The 11,294-nt window shown below is 35.1% G+C and overlaps 1 long non-coding RNA gene across 1 annotated transcript; it reads right to left on the bottom strand.

The window, feature by feature from the left end:
• Positions 1 to 298: 298 nt before the first annotated feature.
• LOC131657189 (uncharacterized) lies at positions 299 to 3,193 on the bottom strand. Its single transcript, XR_009300523.1, has 4 exons — positions 3,068 to 3,193; positions 2,718 to 2,745; positions 717 to 983; positions 299 to 600 (listed from the first exon to the last, which is right to left on the bottom strand). It is a non-coding gene; the product is annotated as an uncharacterized LOC131657189 (long non-coding RNA).
• Positions 3,194 to 11,294: the final 8,101 nt, after the last annotated feature.

The raw sequence follows: 11,294 nt of genomic DNA, 5'->3' as shown, positions 1-11,294 counted from the left end.
AATTGTTTTCAATAGCACTTAATTGTTTTCAAAAGCACAGTAGGAGTGAGATTTTAAAGCTGGTTGGATTAGCAAAAGCACTACTTTAGATTGTCTTTCATAATGCATGGACATACATAATGCTGTCACAAAATATAGTCATAAAAAAAAAAAGAAATGATTATACATAATGTTGTCAGTCTGTCACAGAATTAGTAAAGTTTTGAATTCAAACAGAAATGAGACTTTCATTACAACAAACATAGATGATAGACAAATTCAAGTTTGGAATTCAAATAATGCATAAAAAGGGTGCATAGACAATTGCAAGTTTAGTAGCCAAGTTTGGATCATAGTTCATAAAAGATGCATAGTTACACCCATAAAACAGTTAGCATTCAAAAAAGAATGGAATCAATCAGTACAAAAAGGATGTGAAGACAATTATTCATCAAAATAAATCTAATATCACTCCTTGATATGCTTGATCTTTCTTCCATCCCACAAAGCAACCTCAATGGCATTTCCTTCAATGTCACGTATCGTGATATTGGTACACGACTTCTTACCGCCACCTCCCATTTGTGTCTTTAATGACATCTTGTAAAACACCAATAACATCTATTTCAAAGAAAGATGGTATGAAGTCAAGATTTAAAAAAATAGGACATTAATGGTTGGATTAGCAATAACAAAGCGCCAGAATACAAAATGATTCATGGCATGGAATAACTAACCATACAACATATCAGGTTTGAAACGTCCATTGGAAAAGTTTTCAATGGCATGAAAGTTGAATTTATGAGGTGGAATTTCTGGTATGTCCACATTGGTGAGGTAGTCCCTCCATTAAAGAGAAGCTTGAGTTGGTTGGAACATACTTTGAAAGGGCCATCATTAACCACAGGCTCCCCATTATAAAGATAATAAGTTTCATGTTCCTTTACTTGGTCTATCCAATCTTTAAAGTCTCGACTCCTAGTGGTGACATGAATTTGATCACCCTGCGATTTAAAGGAAAAAAACAATTAGCAGCATACATTATTGAACAAATGCATTACTGTTAGTATCAAAACAAATCAAAAGGCATGAAAATGAGGTAAAGAACCTTACCATACAACACAGTTTGTAACCATAGATAATATTACAGTGAAATACTTCCAAAAGTGATATAATTTTGTAAAGAGGCAAAGTATCTTACCATACAACATACCTAGTTAAAAAGTATGAAAACTCAAAAAAGTTAAAAGTTAAAAATCGGTAAACCACAAAAAGTGTGAATTTTTATGAAGATAAAAGTCAAAAAAAGTATGAAGAGACATAGGGGTGCTCGCGGTGCGGTTTGGGCGGTTTTGACGAAAAAAATCATCCGAACCGCAAGAGAAAAAATAGTGCGGTTTGGTTTGGTTCGGTTGGCTTTTAAAAAAAATCCGAACCAAACCAAACCAAACTAATGCGGTTTGGTTCGGTTCGGTTGGTTCGGTTTTTTACAAATATTTTATTGAACCATACATACACATATAGATAATAACATAATTTTGTATTTAAACATTCATACACTATCAAATAACAACAAAACTCGTCATATTTTGACAACAATTTTCCATTTAATATGTAAAAATTAAATTAGACAAAAGTGGAATATTAAACATAAAATAATAGCATAAAACAATATAAAAATTATTATAACGAAACAAAAAAATAGAAGAGACGAAAGATTAGTGAAAGTGAAAAAGAAAAAAAGTGTTGAGAGATTAGAGAAGAAGATATGCGATAAAAATGAAACTGAAATACGGAACATTTACATAAAAGTGAGAAGGTGAAAAAGAAAGAATATAAGAGAGTAGAGATTATAGAAGAAGAGGGAAAATGTATGTGGCAAAGAAGGTGCGATAAAGTTATTAGAGATTTTAGAAGATCGGGACTGAAATTATATGTGTAAGGATGAGAAAATTGTTCGTAATCATAATGCTAATGTTTAATAAGTTTAAGTTTGGGTTGGATGTGAGTTAGTAAAATTTAGGTTGTAACATAGTGCGGTTTGATTCGGTTTGGTTCGGTTTACAAAATACAAACCGCAAACCGAACCGAACCGTGCGGTTTTGTAAAAACTGACCCAAACTAATCCGAACCAAATGCGGTTTTTTGCAGGTTTGGTTTGGTTTGGTTTGCGGTTTTCTATTGGGTTGGTTTGGTTTTGATCACCCCTAAAGAGACATAATTTTTCTTCTCACTATGCAACGACATAATATTACAGCTAATATGAAAACTCTATGAAGTAAAAAAGTATGACTTTTTATGAAGATAAAAGTATGAAAAGACATAAAAACATCCATGAACAGTTTTATGATCCTAAAGCCTAAAAATCCATGAACAATCGTTCTGAAAGGCATGAGAACTCTGCAAATAAGCTAAATATCAGACTTTTTTAAAAGAATCAGTTATATGAAGAAAGCCTAAAAACAGGAACATAAAAAAGTATGCATTTTTATAAACAAAAACTAAATATGAGGATGAAACTTAGATGAAACAGTTTTATGTAGAAAGCATAAAAAGCCATGAACAATCGTTCTGAAAGGCAAGAGAACTCTGCAAAGAAGCTAAATAGTAGACTTTTTTAAATGAATCAGTTATATGAAGAAAGCCTAAAAACAGGAACATAAAAAAGTTTGCATTTTTATGAACAAATACTAAATATGAGAATGAAACTTAGATGAAACAATGAGGATGAGTCTTACCCGGGTTTTCGATGAAGATGAACACCTTCTGCAGAGAAAACGTATGGACAGTGACGAGGATGAGTAGTTTCATATGAGTTATGAGAGAGAAGGGTTATGAGAGAGAAGTGATCATAATGTTAAGCATTAAGAGAACAAAAAAGGGACAAAGCAACAACATTACAGTTCATGGAAGCTACATATTTTGTTTGGAATGTTTATCGTAGGAAAATGTAAAACACAGAAAAACCATTTATAATGTACATGAACAATGTAATACAGAGAAAAAGTATTTTGGAAGATGGAAATCGGAGTAAATGGGAATCTGAAAATGTAAAGAAAAGAAGAAAAAAAGGATGGAAGATGATGACCTTTGGCGTTGAGATGGTTTTGACGTTTACCCGGCGGTTGAATGTTGGTGTCTTGCAAGCTCAGTGTCTGGTATCAAGAGAGAAATGGGTGAGTGTATGTCTTTGCAAACAAAATGAAGCTGGTTGGATGGAAAACAAAGGAGTAGTGGAAAGTGTGCCAACGAAAATCAGTAGGATAAGTACAAAAGTAAGGTTTCTATCCAATGAGAACTCACCAATTGGCAGTTTGTATTATTGAATTTGTTAATTACTTTGTAGTCCTTTTGATAGACTAAAGAAATTTGTTAAAAGAAAATCAACATGGACATGTCACGTAAGTAAAATTGAAGATTTCATGCCATTTGATCAACTGAGAGGCTAAACACCTAAAATCTTAACATTACAAGGAATAATTCATTTTTTTAAAGGGCGTAAACCGAATCTCGCTAATATTACATGAATTTTGTATATTTAACTCATAAAATAATAAAAAATATTTATATAATTATAAAATTTAAATAATTTAATTGAGAAAGTGGGTTCACTTTTTTTTTTTTTTGCTTTTAACTAACTTATATGCCATTATAATTAATTAAAGTGGCACTAAAAAAACTAAGACGATTATGAAATATCTTAACATTTTTGTTGTGCAAATGTTTGTAATATAATAATTATAAGATAAGCTATTGAAATTAACATGTTGAACTTCGACACAAGGAAGTCAGTTACACTATGTGAGTCTATTCAATGTTTTCAATCAAGGATAGATGGAATCCACATAATAGGAACTCGTTGTGTTGTTAAGGATGAGTTGATACATTAAATGATAAAAATTATCAAGACAGGTTTACACATTCATATTCTCCAATTTTAGAGTGTTGAGACTAAGAACAACATTAATTATAGAGACAGTGGATATTGTTGCATTATAATTTCGGGTCTTTTCCCACACATCATAGCAAGTGATGGATGATTGTTATTGCATTTGGAAATTAGTTGTGATGGAAAATATGGAGTTGTGCAACGATCGAGGGTGATATCCTTGGATTGTTTGGTCATGTGGTCTTGTTGTTATTGACCTTGAAACTAGAACTTGATAGCAGCAATTATGTTGTAGTTGGTTTTTCACACAAAGTGAGTATAACTTTTGTAAACTTGAGGAATTAAAAGTCAGAATTACGTCCCGTATCAGATGTAGCAGCATGTGAAAATGTGAAAATCCATGGAATGTGAAAATGTGGTTATAGCTGTATAGGTGTCGTGATATTGATTACAGTCGTTGCGGTGTGAATTAACTACAATTTATTCGTTAACATAAAAATAGTGAATAAAGACATCGGTATCAGCAACTGCCGATACAGTTATGTCGCGGCCGTAAACCATGGAGGCTTATACACTATTATATTCCACGTGCAAAATCTCTCATCACTTGGAGGCTTATACACAATGTCATTGACAAATGTGATAATCTAAGGAAGAGAAGAGTGACCTTGGTTTCTAGATTATCTCTCAGCATTCAAGACTTTGAAACGCCTCACTACCTCTTCTTGCAATGCAACCATACAATGAACTATTCAATGTTTGCAATCATGGATGGAATCCACGTAAGAAGAACTCATTGTGTTGTTAGATAATGGATATTCTGCCTTTGAATATGCAAGATCAACTTTCCAACTTCCTTCGGTACAAATTATACCGTTTCAATGCTTTTGATTATCATACCATCCAGCAATATTTTTCAAAGTGAATTATATTTCATGATTCCAATGAATTTTATTGAAACAATTTTATTTGAAAGATGCCGTTATAAATTCTATTACTCCGTAGGATTTTAGAATGTGTGATGAAATTTCCAAATCATTATTTTTTTGTTGCTTTAAAAAATTACGCCAACTTTTAGTAATTTTTTTTTGTTGCTAATTAACTGTTTAAAGAATGTTATTAAGGTGGAAAGGGTTCACCATTGAAGAAGAAGAGAAACAGTTAGGATTCAGTTAGAGGTAAGAGCAAGAAGAGTAAAGTAAGCACTGTTTCATTGATTAAACAATAAATGAGTTACAAAATGGTTATATACAAAAGTGGCTATGTATGATAAGCTAATATGAGCCTACATGTATAGGATAGTATGCTATCTCTAATATCTCCCCTCAAGCTGGACTTTGGATACTACAAAGACCAAGCTTGGATAAAAGAGACTGAAACAATGGGGAGTGCATAGGCTTTGTAAAAACATCCGCCAACTGTTCCTTAGTAGAAATAGGCAGCAAGTGAAGAAGTTTGGACACAATTTTCTCTCTAATAACATGGCAATCCAACTCTATATGTTTACTTCTCTCATGAAAAGTTGGATTGTGAGCAAGATAGATAGCTGACTTGCTATCACAGAAAACTGAGGCAGGATGAGGAAAATCGATGAGAAAGTCATGAAAGAGGTATTGCAGCCATTGAAGTTCACATGATAAAGAAGCCAAAGCCCTATACTCAGCCTCAGTAGAGGATCGAGAGACAGTGTTTTGCTTCTTTGATTTCCAGCAAATGAGTGAAGAACCAAGGATCACACAAAACCCTGTTATAGATTTTCGGGATTCTGAACATCTTGCCCAATCTGAATCTGCGAAACCATAGAGTTTAAGGGAACTTGAAGCTGAGAATAAGATGCCTTTGGCTGGAGCAGACTTGAGATACCTTAGGATCTTAGTGGCTGCTTGATAATGAGGGACTAAAGGCTTTGAAACATATTGACTTAAATGCTGGACAGCATAAGAGATGTCAGGTCTACTATTGGTAAGATAAATCAATCTACCTATGAGTCTTCTAAAAGAAGAAGGATCATCAAGAGGCTGACCATCCAAAGTAGACAGTTTGAGAGTGGGATCTATAGGAACAAAAGCAGGTTTGGCTGCCAAGAAACCAGTGTCCTCGAGTAACTGCAAAGTATACTTCCTTTGATTCATAAAAATGCCTGCAGAAGATCTAGCAATCTCAAAACCCAAAAAATACCTCAACTGGCCCAAGTCCTTAATGCTGAACTGCTTGTCCAAAAGGTGTTTTACATGCTGAATTTCAGTCAAGGAATTACCAGCTAGAACTATGTCATCTACATACACAAGTAATGATGTGAAGCTAGTAGAGGCAGATTTGACATATAAAGAACAATCAGCTTGAGACTGAGTATATCCAAGAGAAATCAAAAAAGTGGAGAGTTTAGCATACCACTGTCTACTTGCCTGCTTCAAGCCATACAAGGACTTATGAAGTTTGCAAACTTGGGAAGAATGTGGAGTAGCAAGACCAGGGGGTAGTGTCATATACACTTCTTCATTGAGATCTCCATGCAAAAAAGCATTATTTACATCCAATTGTTCTAAGTGCCATCCTTTAATTGAAGCAAGAGACAGAAGAACTCTAACTGTGGTAATCTTAGCCACAGGAGAGAAAGTGTCAAAATAGTCTACCCCTTCCATTTGTGTATAGCCTTTAGCCACAAGCCTGACTTTATACCTCTCTATGGATCCATCTGCTCTGTATTTCACCTTATAAACCCATCTGCACCCAATAGGCACCTTACCAGGGGGAAGATCCACTAATGACCAAGTATGATTATCAGCAAGAGCCTGCAATTCAATAGTCATAGCATGCTTCCAACAATCAAGTTTGTTAGCCTGTTGGAAACTAGAGGGTTCAGGATTAGAAGAGATAGAGTTGCAAAAATGCTGAAATGAGGGAGAGCAATTCTTGTAGGACAGAACTGAGGAGAGGGGATATAAGGCTTTGGAGGGCATAGAATTGGTAGAGGTAGTGAAGCAATGGTAGTCAACAAGATAAGAAGGAGGGTGGGAGACTCGAGAAGATTGCCTTAAAGGAGGCTGAATAGTCTGAGGAGATACAGCATCAGCCATGGGAGTATTAAGGCTGGTGGGTGAAGATAAGGATGAGCTAGACTCAGGAAGTACAGGAGAAGTGTTGGGGGAGCTGAAATTATTATCATTAAGATTGAGATTGGCATTAGTAGGAATAACATAAGCAGGAGACAAGCCATTATCTGGAGGATAAAGGGGATGTACATGAGGTAAAGGGTCATCATATACCATAGGTTCAGAATTTGTACTATCAACATGTGAATGATCAGTACTTTGAGCAGTTTTCAAAGGGAAAGTGGTTTCATAGAAAATCACATGTCTAGAAACAAAGACATTGTGATGAGTCAAGTCATATAGGATATAGCCTTTTGTGCCCTCTTTAAAACCTATAAAAATAGACTTGCGGGCCCTAGGGTCAAACTTTGTTCGATGAGACATGAGAGAGGTAGCATATGCCAGACAACCAAACACCTTAAGATGAATGAGAGCTGGAGGTTCTTTATACAAGACTTCATAAGGACACTTTAGTTTTAGTAAACGTGTAGGTAGCCTATTAATGAGGTGTATAGCATGCTGAACACAAAAATTCCACATGGTTAAAGGTGTGTTAGACTGGAAATGGAGGGCTCTAGCTACATTAAGAATGTGTTGATGTTTCCTCTCAACAATGGCATTTTGTTGAGGGGTTTCAACACAAGATGTTTGATGAATTATGCCTTTAGAAGCAAGAAAATTTTGCAATGTCAAGAATTTTGTACCATTATCAGATCTCAAGCACTTTACATGTTTATTAAACTGCTTTTCAACATATGCTACAAAGTTAATGAGACTAGATTTAGTTTGATCTTTGGTTTTTAAGAAAATCACCCATGTGAACCTAGAATGATCATCAACTATGGTGAGAAAGTATTTGTGTCCTAAAAGAGAAATTGTAGAAAAAGGGCCCCATAAATCTGCATGAATAAGCTGAAAAATATCAGTGGTACATGTAATACTATCAGAGAATGGCAATTTCCTCTGTTTTGCATAGTGACAAGAGTCACAAGCAGGAATAGGATCTTTACAAGAAATAAAAGGAAAAAACTTAGCAATAGTGTGTAAACCTTTGTGAGAGGGATGACCTAACCTCATATGCCATATCTCACTAGCAGATACAGAATTATTAGAAACAGAATTACAAGAATTTGAAATAGCATTGGAATGAAGAACATATAAGCCATTTTGCAATTCAGCTATACCAATCGTTGCCATGGAAGGGTTCTGCATAATGAAGCATGAGTTAGCAGTGAATTGAACAAAACAATTATTGTTTTGAGACAATTTTGCTATAGAGATGAGATTGACATTGAAGGAAGGAATATAAAGGACATTATGTAAGGTTAAAGATTGAGAAATTTTAACAGATCCAGACATAGAGGCAGACAATTGAGAACCATTAGGTAGAGTTACTGAGATGGGAACAATATTATGACAAGAGGTAAAAGCTGAGATATTAAAAGAAATATGATATGTGGCTCCTGTATCAAGGATCCACAAAGAAGATGACTTACCATTGACATTGGAGGACAAGGAATTCATGGCAAGAGGAGATGTAGACACTGAATTTGTGGAGGAAACAGGTTTTGATTGTTGAAGCAATGCTAGAAGGTTGTTGTATTGCTCTTGAGTCAAACCATAAGAGGCATTAGTAGATCCTGATCCTGATGCAGGTGTCTCTGAGGCATTGTTCACTGTTGCAGATTGCTGAGAACCACCTCCATTACCTGTGGTCCTTTGCTTGAAACCTGGTGGATAGCCATGTTTGAGGAAGCAAGTATCTATGGTGTGATTGGTTCTGCCACAGTGAGTACAAACTCGATTTGAACCTCTTGGACCAGAATTTCCTTGGTACTTCCCTCCTTGATACTTCCCTTTGGTTGGAATAGACTTGGCAGACTGAGCATCATGAGAAACATTGAGAGCAACACTCTCTTCAGTATTGCCAGCAATAGGAACAACAGCACTAATGGTGTGATTCAGTTCTCTCTCTTGCTGAATCACTAGGGAAAAAGCCTTGTCAATGTCAGGAAGAGGATTCATCATCATTATTTGACTCTTGGAATGAGTAAATTTGTCATTCAATCCCTTGAGGAATCGAATTACATAGTCTTGATCTTTGTATCGACGAATTGAAGCAGAAGCACCACAAGAACATTGAATCGCGCAAGAACAAGCTGGAATAGGACGATACGTTTCCAATTCATCCCATAATACTTTCAGATTCGTAAAATAATTGGAAACATCTAGAGATCCTTGGCGAAATTTATAGAGATCTTCTTGAATATCGGATATGCGGAAAATATCACTATGAGAAAACCTAACCTGCAAGTTCTTCCATACGCCAGCCGCAGTGTCAATCCAAAGAACCGATCGAGCAATCGAAACTGAAATGGAACGTTGAATCCAAGCCAGCACCATTGTGTTACAACGAATCCATGGCGCATAAAGAACATCTGATACGGAAGGCTTGGGAAGAGAACCGTCGATGAATTTGTCTTTGTTCTTGGAGATTAAGGCAATCTGCATAGAACGAGACCACGTGTGATAATTCTTGTCATCGAGCGGTGAAGGAACGAGAACGAGCGACGGATTCTCGTTAGGATGCAGGTAATACGAATTAGCATAGTTCGTAGCGAAATCGAGAAAGCTTTGCGCAGCCATTGACGAAAGAAAGGAGAAGATCTGGATAGTGAAACAGGATCCAGATGCAGAATCGAACGAAAAGAAACGAACGAGAAAGGAAGAGCAATGGCTACCAGAGCTTGATTTGCTCTGATACCATATTAAGGTGGAAAGGGTTCACCATTGAAGAAGAAGAGAAACAGTTAGGATTCAGTTAGAGGTAAGAGCAAGAAGAGTAAAGTAAGCACTGTTTCATTGATCAAACAATAAATGAGTTACAAAATGGTTATATACAAAAGTGGCTATGTATGATAAGCTAATATGAGCCTACATGTATAGGATAGTATGCTATCTCTAATAAATGTTCACATAAGCAAGCTTTGAAACTAATTCACCTATCAACAATGAGTCAATGACAAGTATGAATATCCATGAAACTTATTGTTGATTGCTTCTGAATTTCCATCACACAACTCTTGGGATGGGAGTTCTCATCATCGATAATATACCAGAATTGCTTGAATCACAGATTTAGAGAGAGAAACACGTCCAGCAAAGCTTAAATTTTATAGCATGACGAAAAAGCTCAACTAAAGCATAATAGGCAGCTATTTTGCTTTGCTTACATGCTGACTTATGGCATATCCACGAGAACATTTATTAAATTAGAGAAACAACATACATCAAGAGGAGATAATGAGAAATGACATACACAGAAGAGTCTGCAATGGACTTGCATGAGCATATTGAGAACTTATTTTTCAGCAAGACTGTGTTTAAATACCAAGTTGGTGAAAGACTTTCTTTAAACTGTAAACTGAAGCAAACCTTGTTGAATCAATGGAATGTGAAAATGTGGTTACAGAAGCATGTTGTTATAGTTTAAACTTGCTAAACACAAAGTGTTTCTGTAAAATCAAATATGATATTGTTACTATTTTCTATTGCCTATTACCTTTGCCCATAAATCTCTCAAAAACATTATTATTTTGACCTATGAACAATGACAAATGTTATCGCATGAAGATAACTTACCTCATTCACATGGTAATAGATAATCACTTATTTTAGTAAAGCACTAGGATATTTCATAACTCTAAAATCCTCAAAAACATCTTTGCCTTCTGAAGACAACTTTGTTCAGAAATATTTCTATAAATTCAGCTGCATTTTTTTTATAGTAAACTATATTTCATGAGTCAAATGAGCTAAATAGGTTTTCCATTACTAGAGATGATGATCAATAGCTAAATAAGAAAATTACTGTATCCATTCTCAATGTTTTGTAGATAGACACAATACTTTTGTAGAAAAGGGAAACTAGACAGTTAACATAGGGAAATACAATTTTTTATTAACCACACAATAATAGAAAACTGTTGAAATCCATATTTTTATTGATTAACACATACTTTTGAATTGATGAAAAGATTAGGAAAGTGTTTGTGCTTCATGTTGATGGAAATGGTAATTCTAGGTCGACAATATCTTTGAGGATCACATCACTGTTCAACATCAAATACTGTCAAACAAATGCTGGAGCTTACTGTCAATAAACTCATGAAGGATATGACAACACAAATCTAAAGAGGGACATTCTACAAAGTTCTTAAAATCCAACTTCAACACTTCTAGAATGGGATTGTTAATTAAATGTTCCATGGAGAACTCAAAGTACTGAATTTCACAAAGGACAGACCTTTTCAAGCTGGATGACAACTCATTTA

This window comes from Vicia villosa, linkage group LG3, assembly GCF_029867415.1.
Source record: "Vicia villosa cultivar HV-30 ecotype Madison, WI linkage group LG3, Vvil1.0, whole genome shotgun sequence".
Taxonomy (NCBI): Eukaryota; Viridiplantae; Streptophyta; class Magnoliopsida; order Fabales; family Fabaceae; genus Vicia; species Vicia villosa.
Note: the sequence above shows the minus strand (reverse complement) of the source record. Positions and strands in the feature narration are given on the sequence as shown.